Genomic DNA, 20,731 nt, shown 5'->3' on the forward strand with positions numbered 1-20,731 from the left:
GATATTGAAGTAAAAGCCTCACTCACATAATAGTGACATGCTTCATCATAGGCAAATACTCCACATCCAGAGAAGATGGTACTCTCTGGGCGGACTCAACCAAAGATGTAATGGGAGTGCTTAGATAAATGAGTAACTGGTTAAGCAGGGAACCAGATTTGAGTTAAAACTACCTATGAGTATACCCCTTCTGAGTCCTTTATTCAAGGGTACTCATGGTATCAATAAAAACTTTGTCTTGGGGTTGTTTTGAACTTAATTCTGTTCAAATGTACCCTCAATTGTATGCCAACATGTTTCGGCCCATATGGGTAGCCCGATCGGGTCTGGGGGCCTTCGTCAGGGCATTATGTTTCTGTTCCTTATTTTTAAGGTCCCTGCCGTGTAACAGTGCATGTGCTACATGCAACCCAAAACGTGAGGCCTAATGCACTCACCTGTCCGTATTTGTACTCCAACTTCAGTAGATTTTCTATGGGAAATGGGAGAGACAATGTAGTATATTTCCTTTATGTACATTAATAATACTGTCTATAGCCCATCTCGTGCTCATATTCACTGAACTACAGTTGGAGTGTCGGTGCACCACCTGACTATGTGCTCACTAATTAGGGCTTAGTAGACTTCACTAGTCAGTCTATCTTAAAAATGCCATTACACTGAAATATAGTCACCACACTACGTGATCACAATCAAGGAGGTGTTGTCTATAAGTGAAGAGACCGTGACTATATAATTGTGTAAGCCACCAATCATAGCAGTTTATGTTATCCAAGGCCATTTGCTTGGCGTGTTGTTTTTAGGCTCATTAATATGGATTCTACACATACTGTGATCAAAGGTATTTTCATCACCCCTTGGAACGTGGTGAGTATAATCACCTACTGTCTTTCAAAGTGGAGGTTTTTTTAATTTTATTATTATTACTTAATCCAGAGAAATCATGATGATGCTCACCTACTGATTGATGCCTACTAGCATCATGCAGCTCTCATGTGTTAGGGTGCTGTCCTGTAGTCAAACACTGGATACAACAATATCGTGTTCGTTAAGCACCACCAAATGCAACAGGGAACTTTTTTCGCCGTAATTATTGTACGTGTAACACCTCATAATCCAACATACATGGTGATACTTTACTTGTACTCTGTCTTTGTTTCATAGCACGTACCCCACGACACATACTCAACAATCCTTAATCTGCATATCAATCTACTCCCTTTCAAAAATACAGTATTGCAATACCCCTTGATGCTCTATATCGAGTCCCTCCCAGGTGCGTTTTTTACTGATAAAACAAATGCCTCAAACCCGCGGATATACCGAGGAATCATTTGTCTGCTCGAGTCCACCTCAAGCTCGTTACTCTACTACGGGCATAACAGAAAACAGAGCAGTGTGTAGTCTCTCATAATCAGGACTCGCGTCTAAGTCTACGCTGCATGCAGAGTGTCTAATCCCGTTCTGTCTCATCCTGCGTGGTGAGCGAAGCCCTCATCCTACTTACTTCGTCAAGGACACCGCACCGCCATTACACCCCATAGGACACATCGTCTGCCGTCGGAGATGTTTGTAAAACTGCCATTTCTCTTAAGTAGGGCATTTCCCTCTCGTTAATTGGTTGTTCTATCCCATTACGTGTGTTCTCTATGATTAGAGTAAGGGATGCTGGGTTGTATAATGACGTGTGCGAGGTTGAAGCACAGGACTTCTGGGTAGTGTAGTTCGGTTAAATAATGTTGTGGGTATTCTTATCCCCTCGTGTTCGCTAACTTTTTTTATATTTTTCACTGGCGCCAAACTTTATCGATCTTTTACCCTAATCCTCGTGCGGGTTAGACCTGTGACTAGTTGCACCGCAGTGTGAAATAATAGCGGTTGTTTCGCGTGTTGTACGTTCTATTAATCCGTACTAGAGAGTCATGTACACGGAACCCTATTGGTCCGACCAGAGTATACATTTTATTAAAAAAAATGAATTTTACTTAAATCTCTTCTGACTATGCATTTATAGCCTAATGGATCAAATCTCCATACTAATCGTCTATTGGCTACCATATAGAACCATTCAGTGTGTTTTTAGAGCTTCTATGTATTAGAACACGTGTTCGTATAATGTACAGGTTCTATTTTAGTGGCGGGTACGTTCGAACAAAACTCCTAGTTTTTCAGTATACTAATTTGGTCATTCTGTTATCGTCTAGCACACATTACTTCCACTTCAGTTGTGAGAGACTAGTGTAGAAATAGCGTTTTGGAACTGACTAGAACTCAATGTTAGTGTATATTTAGTATTCCTCGTATTTTCGGCATTTTATATTTGCACTGGCTGGGGTATGAAATGGGTAACTCTTCTTGTATTGTGGTTAGGTCATGGAGTACCACGGGATTTCCTCGTTGAGACCTAACGTTGTGCTTGACAACCGATAAATCCATCTCTGCTCTAGTTTAATAGTTGTCTTTCATTGCAACTATCCGGTAGTTTTTCAATCACCGTCCAAGTGAAATCGTTCTCATTGTGTTTCTGCGTTTGAAAGTGACGCATCATTTTAGTAATTGTTTTTCCACATCTAAATGTGCTACGATGTTCATTGATTCTAGTCTTCACCTTTCGTGTGGTCATGCCAATGTATATCTTCTTGCAGATACATGTTATTAAATAGACTACATAATGGCTATTGCAGTTGCTGAAGGAACGTTGTTCCCAAGGGGTTCTTAAACCCACGTCGATCGCTTTGCTGGCTGTTGTTAATCTGCATACACTGCATGACGTCACATATTACATCACTCATGACATGGTCAGTGACATCACTGATGACATCTCAAATGACATCACTGATGACGTCATCCATGTGATAAATTAGTGCATCTTCTCACACCCTAATATAACCTTTGATACACCGACTCAAAGTTTCTGCCTCTGAAATGCTCCAGCCTGGACCTGCATCCGTATCCATGAACTTTGTCCTACTCCCTGCGCGGCTAACGGTGCCTGACGCGGCCTGTTGCCTGCCAAAAACTGTATTCAGCCTTCAAGTTATCTGCTCCGCTCCTCATTCAATGCATTCCTGTCTAGTAGTTTAGGTAAACATCCCTCCAGCTACCGAGCAAAGGGCCCGGCCTCGCTGTCTTTATGCAAGTAATTCATAGCCCCTGTTACCATGGAAGATTCCTGCCCCCTCGCATCCCATGTAGACACATAGACGCTTGTACATGCACTAACAGTCAGTAAAGAATAGATTCTGTCCGAGAGACCTTTCCTTTTGGATAAAACAGTCCCTTAAACAAAGATATTAGATACGATTTGGGATTAGGTTGACCTGACCCCCCAGACTTCTGTCTCCACATGTAGAGCTAAATGTCAATTCCCCTTCACCCTCTAGTTACACGTCAATCACACGTCATGCGGCTGCGCGCGCATCTCTGCCAAATATTTCTGCTGATACTACAGGATTCTCTTATGGATCCACCAACTTGTGACATCATTTTTAATGACGTTTCTAGTATACGCCTATTATTACGCCTATTTTCATTACGTATGTGTATTCTTATCTGTATTATCAGCTGTTACGCCTCCTTCATCTGTCTTAATGTAATGCTTTTCATATATATATCATTACTTGTCAATAATGTATTGCCTATTCCTTCCTGAACCTTCGTGGTGATGGAATACGATTGCCTGGTTCGAACCATAATTCCTTTGTAAGGAATAAAGTCCTTTTCAGAACCTCTAATACCACGGATTCTGCCTCTTATTTTGACTGAGTTATTCTTACTAGACTTTACCGCATAAAAAAAAATAGTACAGGTAATTTAAATATTTACCACATAAATTGGCGCCCGAACAGGGACACTTTCTCATCTCACGCGCCGGAGGTGCGTTGCAGGCCCGGTCTCCTGCCACAGCTGGACGGACAAAAACGCGTACCCGCAGGATTTCCTGTATCTCCCTCCGGCCAAGCGGGGGTGACTGAGGCTGCGATCAACACCCAGACGAGGCGGTGAGAAGTGCGAAGTATCCCGACCAGAGCCTAGCTGAGAGAGCAAGATCCGAGGTATACAGAGGCCCACCAGGTTCCGAAGTTCCGAGTCGAGTCCAGTCCAGTCGAGTCCAGTCCGGTCCAGTTCAGTTCAGTTCCGAGGCCTTCCGTTCCGTGCTACCCGGTGAGTACCGTTGCTGGGGAGGCATTTAGACGTGCACATTAATTTGTGCCGGTCATGACGGGTTTGGGTACACAGATCCGGTCTGCACTGTTTTAGCAGTGTATCTGTACTGTTTAGCAGTATATCTAGTATGTTCATGTATATAATCCAGTATTATCTAGTATTAGTATTATGTCAGTAACTAGTTTTCTTCTAATTATCATTGTTCGTTAAATGTTAAATGTTAAATGTTTTACTGTGTTTAAAAATTGTGGTATGAATGAGTGTTCATTATTGTGTTTATCGTATTAATTATGTTCAAGTCCAGTTTGAGTAAGAATCAAGTAGCAAGGTTTAAAGATGCCGTTCTTTTCAAAATTAAGACAGATCAAAACTAGAAAAGGAGTACTCGAAGAAGCTGTTCCCATTCCACCTAGGGACACTCCAGGGTACTTTATGTATCATAAACATGGCCTAGATGCCGTATTATATCTTGACTTATGGGTGAACTACACCAAGGATCTAGCAGAAAGTCAGAGGTGGCCCGCAGCTGGGACATGGGATGCAGATTGCATCATGAGAGTAGAAGAAGAATTATGGAAAAAGAAAGCCAGACAGTCACAGAAAGATGCCATTGAACTATGGCGCACAGAGTCGCATAGGCGCACAGAGAAAGCGCTCAGACAGGAAGAGAAAAGTAGGGAGAACTCAAATAAAGCCCGAGAAAACGTATTAGTTGAGGAAGGTATCCGAGTAAAAACAGAACAAGTAGACAGACAACGGAACACTCTTATGAATGGTATGTATCCTCTTTTGGCCGAAGGTTTACCTAAGGCCACCCCGGAAATACCGAAAGATTTGCCACCCCCATTACTCCCGATTAAAGCACATCCCAAGACCGCAAAAGATATTTTCCTTTCCTCCTATTTAGACGATGTAGCTCCCGAATATGTTAATGTTCCACCACACACTCCACCTGTCGATGGTGCTCAACCCCGAGATCATCCGCCCCCACCTCCGCAACAACAAACTCCTCCGCACAATCCAACAGGTCCATCTGTTTCCACCACTTTTCCTGCATCCACCGTTTCTACCTTACATCCCACAAATCCTTTCGTGCCTAGCACCTCAGAAGGTGCGACAGGAGGTGCGACAGCAATTTTTGCCACGCCACCGTCACGAAGTAAATCGTCTCTTAGAGATTTAGCAAACCAACGTACACCCCAAATAGCAACGTCCGACATGTTTAAGGAACATCTTGTGGATTGTAGATATGATCCAGTGCCCGGTAAAAATGACAGAATGCTGCTATCATCACTACGTATACGACGAGCTTCACTATATTTAATGACACTACCAGGAATGGTTAATCATCTAGACAATATATATCGCTTTGTCCAAACAGGGCAAGGCCCTGAAAGTATTGACGAAGCCATGGATTATCAGAAAGTGGATATACAGAGATTACTGTTACGCTTCTTCATAAACTGCTTGATCAGAGACAGAGATAGGCCTGGGGTAGATCAGGATGAAATGCAAGTACTTACCAGATGGGGTCAGAATATATCAGAGGGAAAACATGATAAACAGACGTGTATAGTAGCTATGTGCCGAAAGATCCGCAAAGAAGTAGAACGAATACATAAAGCCAGATTGGAGGCAGACAAAACTGAATCAGAGGGAGAGGAGGAGGAAGAATCAGAAATGCCCACAGGACAATTAGAAACGATAGCTTATGTAGGTAGGGGAAGACCTTGTAACAATACCAGATACTTTAATGATCCGATACGTCCGATACGTCCAGACAACAGACATTTTCAAGCCCCTATGCTAAATACGAAGTCCCCTGAACACTTATTCCAGGCTGCTGATAAATTACTTCGAGACCGAAGGGGGTATCATATGCTCGATTCTATGGATGAACAAGAATTAGCCAGGTCAGCAGTACAATGGGCTGACAGTTCTGAAAAATACAGTGATGATGCGCTAGCACACACGTTTTTGAATCTCACCCCAGACGAACAGCGTTTAGCTGGTATATACATGATACAACACCTCCTTATATTATATAGAAGCCAACACTCCGATCCTGGTCCCCTACCTGATATACTGATAGAATTACTCACGAACAAATGGAGAGGTTCAGGTAACGACTTAATTAAAGAAATTCTAGAATATCGACACCAGTACATTATCTTCGTATGCCCAGAACATGTTTCAGTTCCCCCCAAGGAAAGAAAAACGTATCACATAGACAGACAGAATCCCTTACGCGAAGTGCACCCAGTCAGAGGTGATGACAATACTTTTAAACGCGTGTTTGTGTACACGCCCATAACTAAAATTGAATTATTAGAAATGAAGAAAGTAGTACCTAGCCATGACAAAGACCCAGCAGGTTTCCACCGTGAGATAAAAGACATGTTACTCATGGGAGAGTATACTTACCCTGACATTATGAAAATATTAAAGGTCTTATTGCCTGCCGGTATTTACGAGAAACTCAAAGAAAAGGAATGGGAGGTGGGAGACCAAAAGATAGATTGGACAGCATTAGAAAACGAAGAAAAGGCCCGAGCTGCAGGTTCAGGGCTTGGGGAAAAGACTACAGCATTACCAGGATTATTAGTGCAGGTACTATCACGTTTATTAACTACGAAAAAGGAAGACTGGGGTGCAATTTCAGCCTGTAAACAAAAACAAGATGAAGACACTAGTGATTTCTATTCCCGATTTGAAAAATGTTTTGGTATTAATAGTGGCATAAAAGCAAGTAGTGAGTCGTATCCACATCTGTTTGTGACAAAATTAGTTGAAAATTCTCTGCCCCAAGTTAAGAATAGAGTATTAAAATTCGAGAGTACTTGGCAAGGTAACACACCGTCACAGATGTTACAAATGTTACAATATCATCACAATCGAATTAGAGAAGAACAAGAACATGAACAAAGACGTATGAAAGACACGAAAATGAAAATGCTTGTTGTGCAGTCAGTTCCAGCTGAAGGGTCATAGAAAGGGTACAACGCAGTCCAATGATTCAGCGGGTCCTGTTAGAGGGACATGCAACTATTGTAAACAGCCAGGTCATTATATACACGATTGCGCAGTTCTAAAACATAATATCTCTACGGGTATAACGAAGGAGAGACCACGTCCGCCTAGACAGGACCAGATCCAACAACAAGTACCTCAGAATATACAGCCTATGCCAGCTGTACAACAGACCGCACCACAACCACAACAACAACCACAACAACAGCCACAGCCTATTGCTGCAACACAAAACACGACACAACAGATGTACCAGTATGCACAAAATGACTATCCAGAGTATCAGCGCTACACATGAAATAGCCTAGAGAGGGAAGTTGGCTTACCCCTTATTGAGGTTCCTGTAGATCAAGAGGGTCCTTATGTACAGAGTCAAGTATTAGGGAAAGACCGAAAGTTCCTACTCGACACAGGGGCAAGCAGAACAACTATCAGTCACAGCGAAGTCCCAGGGGCACCCCTCTCAGGCTCACAAAATATTTCCCTTGGATTCTCAGGAAAACCAACTATTAACGAAGTATCGCAACCACTTGCATTCACAGTCGGTCCGTTAACACGGACTACAGATCTATTGCTTACGAAATCATGTCCAGAAAACTTGTTAGGTATAAAAACATTGAAAGCTCTAGGAGCTATAATATGTTGTTCTCCGGAAGGAGTACGATTATTTTTGCGTGACTTTAAAGGTCACTATGTGTCTAGAGACATGGATCACCGGTTACAGAATCTACCTGTACATTTATGGGCGCAAGGCCCCACTGATGTAGGTTGTATGCACATTACACCATATCGAGTCACACTCAAAACAGGAGTGATACTACCACGAATGCGACAATACAAGTTACCGCCAGATGCTGTTGTGGCTTTGCTGCGAATCATTGACGAGCTCATTGTACAAGGAGTGGTCGTGGAAACCGACTCCAATGTATGTAATTCCCCGATAATTCCGATTCTTAAACGAACTGATCCAAAAGCACCGCCAGTATATCGATTAGTTATTGATCTGCGCGAATTAAATAAATGCATTGTACCACAATACCCCATGGTCCCAGATATCTCTTCATTGCTAACAGCCATAGATTCAGAAGCAACGTTCTTTACTGTAATTGACCTCAAGAACGCTTTCTTTAGCGTCCCAATCGATCCGGAAAGCCAATATTTGTTCGGATTCAGTTTAAATGGACGAAGTTTTAAATTCACACGCGCACCTCAAGGATTCACAGAAAGCCCCAGCATCTATAGCCAAGCACTGAAAAGAGAACTTGACAGTATCCACATGCCAGCTAACACTGCCCTGCTTCAATATGTCGATGATCTGCTGATCACCGCCCGAAGCAAACCTGAATGTGAAAAAGCATCACTGACGGTTTTACATTTCTTAGCCGACAAGGGGCACAAAGTGTCCCCTTCGAAGTTGCAATTCTGTGTCCAGCAAGTTGTGTACCTTGGGCACTTGCTGTCCAAGGGGGGAAGACAGCTTACACCCGACCGCATCCAGTTAATTGTTAACATGCCGCCACCCAAGACACAAAAGGAGGTGCGGGCATTCATAGGCCTCACTTCGTACTGTAGGCAGTGGATCCCTCAATATGCATTTCTAGCAAAACCACTCATTCAGTTGACAACACAGGAGGCAGCGACATCGACTGTCCTCCCTTGGACTCCGGAACATACACAAGCGTTTGAAAGCTTAAAGAAAGCTTTATGTCAAGCACCTGTTTTAGCAACGCCATGTTACAGCAAACGTTTTACACTTTTTGTTACAGAACGTGAAGGTACTGCTTTGTCAGTACTCACGCAGGAACAAGCAGGATCACACAAGCCATGTGCTTATTTTTCTAGTACATTAGATCCCGTAGCTCAGGCTCTTCCTGCGTGCCTGAAATCAGTCGCAGCAACAGCTTTAGCAATCAGACAAAGCGATGCCATAGTGTTAGGACATCAATTGACAGTACAAGTACCACACGCAGTAGAGGTTCTCTTGAACCGGACCCAAACACAACACTTGACTATAGCAAGACTGACGGGTTATGAATTGACATTGTTCCAGCCACACATAGAAATCAGACGTTGTAGTACATTAAATCCTGCCACACTTTTGCCATTAAATGGAACAGACCCATTGGCACATGATTGTATTGAAGTCATTACTATTACGACGAAACCCAGACAAGACTTGACAGATATTCCATTATCAGATCCAGACCTGACATTGTATGTAGATGGTTCATGCATGAGAACAAATACAGGAGAGTTAGTGGCCGCTTATGCAGTCACAACAGACACTGAAGTTATTGAAACAAATTGTATCGATACCTTGTCAGCTCAAGCAGCAGAGCTCATCGCTCTGACACACGCCTGTATTCAAGCCAAAAATAAGAAAGTCAACATATACACAGATTCACGTTATGCATTCGGAGTCGTCCATGACTTCGGCGTGCTTTGGCGAGAGAGAGGTTATTTAACTTCTCACGGTGCCCACATCCAGCACGGTCCCCTTATTCAAGCTCTGTTAGATGCAACACATCTGCCTACTGCAATATCGATTATGAAGTGCAAGGCCCATACGAAAGTGACTGACATTATTTCTCAGGGTAACGACCTAGCTGACAGAACAGCTAAACAAACTGCTCAGAATCAGACTCATACAACTGACACGACAAAGACAATAGTTCCGACACCAACACACTGCATGACAGTTAAGGATCCCGCCCTTGATGTAATTGACATACAGACACATGCTACACCAGAAGAAATAAAGAGATGGACTGAATTAGGAGGGATCCAAACGGATCAAGGATGGATGACGAAGGGAAAATCTATATGGTTTCTTCCTGACTCCATGGTTCAAGTCATCATTAACACAATACATAGTCCAGCGCACCTAGGAGAGAAAGCTATGCTAGACAGTATTCAACACATTTGGTTCAATAAACACTTGCGAGCAGTAGCTAAACAGAAAGTGCGTACCTGCATGATTTGTTGTCAGTTTAATCCAGGAAAAGGCGTACCTGTAGAACAGGGTGGATTTCAACCCCCCGATCACCCTTTTGAAGTCCTCCAGATGGATTATATCCAGATGGAACGATGTCGAGGATTCAAATATGTCCTTGTAGTTGTATGCGCTCTTTCCCGGTGGACAGAGGCGTATCCCGTCTCAGATTACACTGCCCCGACTACTGCCAAACAGTTAGTTCGAGAATTCTTCCCACGGTATGGTTTGCCCCGTGTCGTGTACTCAGATAATGGCCAGCCATTCTCATCCGAGCTAATGAAACATGTTTCACTTCTGTTAGGCTATCAATGGAAATTCCACTGCGTCCGACATCCCGAGGCAGCAGGTCTCGTGGAGCGACATAATCAAACTCTGAAAATTAGACTGTCCAAAGTATGTAGAGAAAAAGGTGTCGACTGGATAGTAGCTTTACCAGTTGCTCTCTTTTACATGAGAATGGTAGCACACTCTCGAACAGGGCTATCCACGTATGAGGTGATCTTCGGTAGACCACCAAATATGTGGGGGACGCCTATACCTCGTAAAATCACTGATGTTGATTGTAATATGCTGACAGATTACCTGGCTTCCTTGATGTCTGCACTACAATCTTGTCGTTCACAGGTAGCTGCAGCTTTTCCCGATAACACTGAGGTGAAGCCCCATGACGTGGTTCCGGGGGACCTTGTGCTTGTAAGGAACTTCGACAGAAGGAGCCCGCTGGAGCCTCGCTGGCAGTCGCCCAAGCTCGTCTTATTGACCACAAGGACAGCTGTGAAGATTGAGGGACGCAAAGGGTGGTTGCACTCGAGCCATATCAAAAAATTTCATGGACTACCATCTGACTTGAACTTTCAGCCCTGCATTCCCTCACAGACTGACTCAAAACTCCCCCTGGTTGATAAGCCAGAAAAAGAGAACTATAAACTGAAACTAAGGTCTAGCAAGTCAGACAATTTGATTGTTTAAGTCCTCTTCAAGGTGAATCGGTTGAATTTGTCTCTGACATGTATCCTCTAGACCAAAATAGAGAGAGAAATAGACAGAAACAGCTCAAGAAACATGCGTACTGTAAATCACTTCGTAGTCACTGCATAGTGACATTATTAATTATGTTTTCTCTAAGTCTTCTGATTATTATTGCCAGTATATTATTACACATGTATTACCCTATTTCCAAGCGTGCTTTCAATGCTACTGCCGAACATTCTTTTAGCGAATTACCTCCGCATGAGTTGTCCTTTAGATTTGCGCTGCGCAACAATACATTCATTAGTATGTTACATCATTCTCATCAGACCAGCAATGCTACAAATTGTTGGATATGTGGCCGACTCCCTCCCTATCAGAAATACAGGGGAGTTCTGCCCCTCTTTCCGTATCCATTCACACACAATGGCTCCTGTGGAGCATGGTTTAGTTTGATTAATTCCCTAGATTCAAATTCAGTGGTTTATCAAGACAACTGGGTATGGGGAAACCTGAACCTAGTTTTACTTAAAGTCTGCTACCCTAACAAGGAGGGACTTCCCAAAAGAACAGGAACTGATCTAGAAAATGAAGTATATGGATTAGGTAACTTTACACTTAACCTCATGATCCTGAATGTTGAATCCGAAGCTACACCAATCTTGCCCGCTGTGTCAGTATTTCCAGTTAGAGGCGAATTATGTGTAAGAAAGAATGGTTCAATACACATGGGCCATAGTAAATGTACCACTGTAATAGAATTCAGTGATCAAGGCAAGTCTACATTTAGAGCTTCCCGTCACTCCTACTTCATCTGTGGTCACACCGCATACATGCGCCTACCCCTAGATTGGGATGGTACCTGTTACATTGCATTCCTTCTGCCACCTGTTTTCCTAGCCCCGCCTGATTACCATAGGAATACCCATTTAGTACACAATAGACAGCAGAGAGATCTCCCGATTGTCGACTACACTGAAACAGCATGGGAGCAATACACAGATTTCAATAAAGGTTTCTTTCCCTACATAGGTACAGTCACTAATAGTAAGCTGATACGTAGATTAACTAGAACCCTTGAAGCAGTAGTGAATGAAACTACTTCCGCCTTAGGCAACTTAACAGAGGAGCAGTCTGCGATGCGGATTGTTGTTCTTCAAAATCGTCTTGTCCTTGACGTTATTCTGGCCGATAGGGGCGGAGCTTGTAGAGTCATTGGATCAAGTTGCTGTGTTTTCATACCAGAAAACGCGCCGTCAGTATATAAAGCCATAACTCGCCTTCATAAGATCGTAAGCCAGATACACCAGAATCCAGGCACCTGGACTTGGTCCGGTTGGTTCTGGAGCGTGTTGTCAGCCTGGGGATGGAGGATCCTATCCTTCCTAGGTATTGGCTTTCTCATACTATTCAGTTGCTGCTTGTGTCTACAATGTGGGCCAGCGATTTGTGGTCTGTGTGCCACATCGTGTATCCCGCCTTCAAATTTTCATTCAAGATCCCGGAAGAAGAAAGAAGAACAAATGATGCTATATGAACAGATTGATGGATTGATGAAGATGGATATTTCATGAAGGGTCCGTAGGGGACAAGGAGGGAATGAGGAAATATGAATTTTATGATCAGTTATGTCCCCTATCTTAGACCCCAACGGCTCCATGTACATGTTACAAGTACATGTATGTTCCCTCCAGTTCCAGCTATGAAGACGCAAATACATGTGCGTCCAACGTCAACATGTCCTCTTTCAGATCCGCCATGAATGGGTCGAATATTCCATTCCTAAGTATGATTGGCCACTGACTTTATATGGTTCACTTTTCACGTTTTACAGTTCAGGCGAGTAGGCCCTGAATTCTGCCATCAAGCCTTTTCCTGTTTCTGCCTCTGAAATGCTCCAGCCTGGACCTGCATCCGTATCCATGAACTTTGTCCTACTCCCTACGCGGCTAACGGTGCCTGACGCGGCCTGTTGCCTGCCAAAAACTGTATTCAGCCTTCAAGTTATCTGCTCCGCTCCTCATTCAATGCATTCCTGTCTAGTAGTTTAGGTAAACATCCCTCCAGCTACCGAGCAAAGGGCCCGGCCTCGCTGTCTTTATGCAAGTAATTCATAGCCCCTGTTACCATGGAAGATTCCTGCCCCCTCGCATCCCATGTAGACACATAGACGCTTGTACATGCACTAACAGTCAGTAAAGAATAGATTCTGTCCGAGAGACCTTTCCTTTTGGATAAAACAGTCCCTTAAACAAAGATATTAGATACGATTTGGGATTAGGTTGACCTGACCCCCCAGACTTCTGTCTCCACATGTAGAGCTAAATGTCAATTCCCCTTCACCCTCTAGTTACACGTCAATCACACGTCATGCGGCTGCGCGCGCATCTCTGCCAAATATTTCTGCTGATACTACAGGATTCTCTTATGGATCCACCCACTTGTGACATCATTTTTAATGACGTTTCTAGTATACGCCTATTATTACGCCTATTTTCATTACGTATGTGTATTCTTATCTGTATTATCAGCTGTTACGCCTCCTGCATCTGTCTTAATGTAATGCTTTTCATATATATATCATTACTTGTCAATAATGTATTGCCTATTCCTTCCTGAACCTTCGTGGTGATGGAATACGATTGCCTGGTTCGAACCATAATTCCTTTGTAAGGAATAAAGTCCTTTTCAGAACCTCTAATACCACGGATTCTGCCTCTTATTTTGACTGAGTTATTCTTACTAGACTTTACCGCATAAAAAAAAATAGTACAGGTAATTTAAATATTTACCACAGGTGTGTCATATGTTAAATGGTGAAGTGGGTTAGCGGTTGTGCACACCGTTTCCGTTAAAGCCTCTGAAGAGAAGCATATGGAGCTTCGAAACGCGTTCGGCAAATCCACTACGGAGCGGCTCCTACAAGCGGATCCCCGTCCCTACCTACACATAAATCAAGCTGCTGGTCGAGTGCTACTTACAGGTGGACAACTTTGGAGCAGAATATAACACGCGGCCGTCCAGCCGCGGAGTATGTACCACCCCGGAAGTCTTGGGGGCCATGAAAGTGGAACAGCAGCCGTACATAGGATCGAGGAAGGGCCCACTTGCAGGGTCCATATAGGACTTGATTATGTGCTTTCCGCACTACACTTCCCATAATGCACAGTCTCATTTGAGCCTCCCATTGGTGGGTGTGTCATATGTTAAATGGCGAAGTGGGTTAGCGGTTGTGCACACCGTTTCCGTTAAAGCCTCTGAAGAGAAGCATATGGAGCTTCGAAACGCGTCAGGCAAATCCACTACGGAGCGGCTCCTACAAGCGGCTCCCCGTCCCTACCTACACATAAATCAAGCTGTTGGTCGAGTGCTACTTACAGGTGGACAACTTTGGAGCAGAATATATTACTATTATTTTCCATACTGAACCTTGGATCAAATTTAAAACACCCGTTTCAGTTAGGGCATCTCTAAAGAACACTTGCAATTTCGAATCTCTTCTGCTGGCACACACCAACGGACTTTGACATTCTAAGGCCAACAAAGGGAATTATGGGTCCTGTAGTTCCAAGGAACAGCAAAACTAAAGCGCCACGGATATTGGACTACACTCCCATGTGATGCCAGTAACGGATCCGTTCCACAAACATATTTGCATATTGACAATTTAATTATGCTCCACTTTTACGGGACTAATTGATGACAATTGGATGGCTGGGGGTTTTTTTGCTTCGCATTTCCAGTGCAGCGAGTATTACATAATATTGTGCAGCCCGATTTTATACACTGCATTTTACGCAGTTTTTATTTTATTCTGCTATCCATCTAAACAGGGTAGCATGTGATGAGAGAAATGGCACCACATCTAAACAATATATACCCCCACCACTAATGAACAGATGTTTATTTAATCTCAGTGCTATTACACTGTTGAACTGTTATCCATTTATAGTATGCAGCTAAGTATGCTAATGAGACATTATGTCGTGATCTTTACACATTAGCTGACACTCGGATTATTGGCACTGAGCAAAGTTTAATTGTAAATTTCCAGTGACCTCGTTACATCTAGTCTTTCCACCATGTTTATTCATGTTTGTAGGAGTGGGAGGGTGCTATATATATCTTCGATGTGCTGGTGTCATTTGGATTGATAAAGCCTGCTGCGCAGGCGAAACGCGTCTCTCTCTCTTGTGGGATCGAGGGTGACCTGAAACATCATTAAATCAGCCCCATACTCACAGACCAGTGTGCGTGCCTCTTCTTTGGGGAAGTAGGATTGGCGATGTGATTTACATTTCGACGCCGGCGGTCGGCGTTTTCCACGTACCTCCAGACATTGTGGCTCCGCTCTGACCGCAACGTTGTTGGGAGGAGTACGGTAGTACTAAGCAGCGGAGCACCCAAAGTACGCGCCAGACGAATGGAATAAGGATGACAGCTGCGGAAATGGAGGCAGCAGAGTGGGCGGTTCCGCGGGACGGCCAGCATGCAAGCCTGTGTTCCAAAGCAAGACGAGCCTTACCTGGTATACTGACGCCCTTTGGAGACTGGACACCGTAGATGCTGATGCGGAAACGGTGAGGTCTGTCATGGCTTGCTTATTTTGATGTACACTAGTCTCCCTCGACCTCCATGATATGTGTATCAAGGAATCACATTTCGCGCTGCTGCTGAATTCAGGTGTGTGATACTATTATTTTCCATACTGAACCTTGGATCAAATTTAAAACACCCGTTTCAGTTAGGGCATCTCTAAAGAACACTTGCAATTTCGAATCTCTTCTGCTGGCACACACCAACGGACTTTGACATTCTAAGGCCAACAAAGGGAATTATGGGTCCTGTAGTTCCAAGGAACAGCAAAACTAAAGCGCCACGGATATTGGACTACACTCCCATGTGATGCCAGTAACGGATCCGTTCCACAAACATATTTGCATATTGACAATTTAATTATGCTCCACTTTTACGGGACTAATTGATGACAATTGGATGGCTGGGGGTTTTTTTGCTTCGCATTTCCAGTGCAGCGAGTATTACATAATATTGTGCAGCCCGATTTTATACACTGCATTTTACGCAGTTTTTATTTTATTCTGCTATCCATCTAAACAGGGTAGCATGTGATGAGAGAAATGGCACCACATCTAAACAATATATACCCCCACCACTAATGAACAGATGTTTATTTAATCTCAGTGCTATTACACTGTAGAACTGTTATCCATTTATAGTATGCAGCTAAGTATGCTAATGAGACATTATGTCGTGATCTTTACACATTAGCTGACACTCGGATTATTGGCACTGAGCAAAGTTTAATTGTAAATTTCCAGTGACCTCGTTACATCTAGTCTTTCCACCATGTTTATTCATGTTTGTAGGAGTGGGAGGGTGCTATATATATCTTCGATGTGCTGGTGTCATTTGGATTGATAAAGCCTGCTGCGCAGGCGAAACGCGTCTCTCTCTCTTGTGGGATCGAGGGTGACCTGAAACATCATTAAATCAGCCCCATACTCACAGACCGGTGTGCGTGCCTCTTCTTTGGGGAAGTAGGATTGGCGATGTGATATATATATATATATATTTATATATATATATGTATATTACCTACTGGCGGTCGCCAGTAGGTAGTTATAGTTAGGACCCCTTTTCCATAGGAAATCCGCAACATTCTATTTTGAATAACTTTGGCGCCGGTCGACGAATCCTCGCGAATTTTTCAAAATAGGTGGGGCGCTACGCTCCGCTCCTACCCTGAAAGTCTCGGGGGGATTCGTCAAGCGGGGGCTGAGATAAAAGGGGGGTCCCAAAACGCGTTTTTCCCATGCATTTTTCCATAGGACCTTTAGACAGGGCTACAGCCCGAACGGCTGAACAGATTTACTTGAAATTTGGCAGAGAGGTAGTCCTCAGGTCAAGGAAGTGCCTTTTGTAGGTTTGGTGTAAATCTGTTCAGTATTTCCTGAGAAAATAGCATTTAAAAGCATATATATATGTGGGCGGAGCCTAACCACACATCTCATCCTGACATCTGATTGGCTGTCAGCACTTCATCCAAGAAGTGTTGGCAGCCATCTTGGGACCAATATACAGGATAGCACCTCATTAAAAAGCATTGCAGTTAATAGAAGGTTTTAAGACTTTAGTTACATTATAAATCATTTGTTGATGGTACCATACTCATTTTAGGAATTGTGGTATGTTCTAAGGTGATTTCACCATGTGAAAAAGCCTTCTGCTGGGATATCATGATTGAGAGAAAAATATTTTCTCATGCTTTTACCACAGAGGTTTGGAAGGTGATCTATAAGCTAAACTGAGAGCTTATTTTCTGTAAATTCACATTATCTTTCTCAGTCATGTGAGAATGAAGTCTGACATTCTCAGTAAAACATGTACATCCAACAAGGGCAGAGACTGTCAGTTGATTCCTTTGTGTTCTACTGCAGCTTCCCAGAGTGTTCCAAAGAACTACTAGAGCGCTAACAGTCCTACCTATGATAAACGTATGGCACACCTGAAGCCATCTTGCTTGGAATAAAGTGGTAACTCTTAAAACATTTAATTTCAAAAGGAACAAAATGAGGGGGTTCATTTTTCCATAAAAAGTATGATTAGTGCTGCAGAAAGAAAAATTAGGGCACATTTTGAGTGACTTCTCAAATCCTCTTCTATTTCATTAAATAATTCTGACATGCAGACTGAAACATGAACTTTCAATACCAGCAGCAGTTTTCCCTGGTGAGCAGTAGCTTTACTACAGTGATCTAATGAGCAAAAAGAGTGCTAACATTCTGAATTTATGGCAAATGTGTGACACATCTGAATGCCTTCTTGATGGAATCAAAGTAAAAAACTGAAAGTATTTCCTACTGAGGAGACTGCAGTAAATGAGGAAATTAGGAAACTTCATAACAAATAAGTCTCCCAAGATGGCCACCAGAGACAAAAGAGCCCAAATGTAGCCCAAATATCACCCAGATGTAGCCCAAGTATAGCCCAATGACAGAATGTCCCAGAATGTTCTTAAAAACAACTAGAGCGCTTACTGTCTTCATTATGACAAAAGTATGGCACACCTGAAGCCATCTTGATTGGAATAAACTGGTAACACTTAAAACATTTAATTTAAAAAGGAACACAATGAGGGGGTTCATTTTGCCATAGAAATTATCATTAATGCTGAAGAAAGAAAATGAGGGCACATTTTGAGTGACTTCTCAAATCCTCTTCTATTTCATTAAAAAATTCTGACATGCAGACTGAAACATGCACTTTTAATACCAGGAGCAGACTTCCATGGTGAACAGTAGTTTTACTACAGTGATCTAATGAGCAACTAGAGTGCTAACATTCAGAATTTATGGCAAATGTGTGACATATCTGAATACCTTCATGATGGAATCAACGTAAAAAACTGAAAGCATTTCCTACTGAGGAGACTGCAGTACATGAGGAAATTAGGAAACTTCATAACAAATAAATCTCCCAAGATGGCCACCGGAGCTAAAAGAGCCCAAATGTAGCCCAAAATCACCCAGATGTAGCCCAAATATAGCCCAATGACAGAAGTGTGCAAAACACTTATTATTTAGTGTTTTTGCAGTGTTATATAGTGCAGACTTGTCAGGTATTGGAGTGCTTTACATGAGCATTGGTTACATCACACAAGCACATATTCATTTTGGTTGTAGACATGGGGAGACTAAGTGATTTGACCAGAATCACAGAATGTCGAGCTGAAGCAGAAACTTCAACCTGGTTCCCCAGTTGCAAAGTCTGCAGTTCTGGAAGTAACACCACATCCTCTCCCCTAAGTGCAACATTTAATCAAGTGGTCAACTGGATAAAAAAACATAAAGATAACAAATAATTTAAAAGTGCTTTGTCGCTATTTGAAAACTCAGACAAAATGTCCTTATTTTAGTCTTTTAGAGCACTAACCATAATTTTGATGCCAATAAGACCCTCTCATATATGTAATTTCTAAAGGAAATGCTCTAGGTATTACAGTTTTGATTACATCAAGATGATGTCAGGCGTTCCACACTTTTGTAATAAATATAGAATGTTAGCAATCTAGTTGTTCATTGGGATACTGTTGAGAGGCAAAGGCCAGGGGCACGGACTCTGAAAATTGAAGGCAGGTAGGAGAGTGCAAAGGCAACAATTTAACCACACTGAGCAGGCAGGAAGGGCCGTGGAAGCACAACAGACTATGGAGGGCAGTGGAAAGGGGGGCAGGGGCAACAAACCAACAATACAGGACTTGCAAGAGAGGCTGTTGGAGGGAAGATCTATTACGGGTCAAGGAAGCTAGAGGCGGTCCCCAGAGCCCCGGGAGCCACCACAGAACTGAGCAGGAGAGTGAGTCAGGGACAAAAGGGGCACCTTAATTTGAGCCGGGGTGCCTAGGAACGCTTGCTCCAAAAATGAAGAAAACAGACATATGAAACATGGAATTGGTGGCAAAATACAATGGCAGTTTAATGAGAAGATACAACTTCAAAGAAACCGCAGAATAGAGACATAAAGTACAAAATACAGAATCCAGATAATCATACAGCTGTCATGATATTCTCTGTATCTCAATTAATGTACTGACAGAGAGAGAGAGAAAACACATCTATAAATGCATCATGAGAAACAAGTTACACCAAGGAAAATGTTACCTAGGAACACTCACGTTTACTCTTGGAGCAAGCATTCCTGCAATTACAATACAAAATCTTTTAAATGCAAAAGTAAAGAGAACAATGGTTAAACATAACATGACATTTCATATAGGTAAAATAGAATAAGATACTTCAAGCAAAGCAGAGCAAGACATTTTAAGCAAAGGAAGACAAGAGCTCCCAGCTCTTGGGGAAAACCTGCACAGCCTGTTAACCTACATACAGACGGCGAGGTAGTCCGTCGATATCTGTGGGTGCTCCCTTTTTATATCATTTTGTGGGCTCCTTTGCACGCTACATCTACCTACGTATGCTACCCAAAAGCTTCGTCTGCAGATTTTACCAGACATTTCGTCATTTACCCACTTAATGCTGACAATGGACTGGGTGAAAAGGTCAGTCTCTCAGGCCAATCGCTTATCGTAAGTTCCATAGAGCAAGCAGAAAATAATGGGTATTGTACGGGAATTCAATATATTCATGTACAAAATCTCCTCAGTTCTCATAACTTGACGCTCTGCGGTTGCCACTTCCTTAAAAGCGGGAAACCTGCCCAGGAAGCAAGTACCAGTCCAGGATGCAGCCTACTGTATGTCGACAGCTTCAGTGGGATGTTGAACTTTGATACCGAGCACGGAGCACTCGGGTAGGGTGGGGGCTACTAGTTTGGAGCAGAAGGCCTCGCAGACCTGCCTTCAGACTGCTATACACTAAAATTGCAGAGCTATGGTCAATTTAACAAAGAGGCCTAAATATTGAACAGAAGGGCCTACACAGGGGTTTTATGCTGGCTGAGTGGTAAGGATGTCTCAGGATAATTATATAGCAACACAGGACCCGCTGGTCAATTTAATACGGCCTACAAATGCGGCTGGCAGGGCAAGGA

At 42.9% G+C, this 20,731-nt stretch overlaps 1 protein-coding gene across 1 annotated transcript in view; it reads right to left on the minus strand.

Annotated features, from left to right (window-relative positions):
• Positions 1-20,731, minus strand: part of DZANK1 (double zinc ribbon and ankyrin repeat domains 1) — a 1,028,117-nt gene that overhangs the window by 90,623 nt on the left and 916,763 nt on the right. The gene's annotated exons all lie outside the window — the stretch shown is intronic.

The sequence above is a fragment of the Triturus cristatus genome, chromosome 6 (assembly GCF_964204655.1).
Source record: "Triturus cristatus chromosome 6, aTriCri1.1, whole genome shotgun sequence".
In the NCBI taxonomy this organism is placed as follows: Eukaryota; Metazoa; Chordata; class Amphibia; order Caudata; family Salamandridae; genus Triturus; species Triturus cristatus.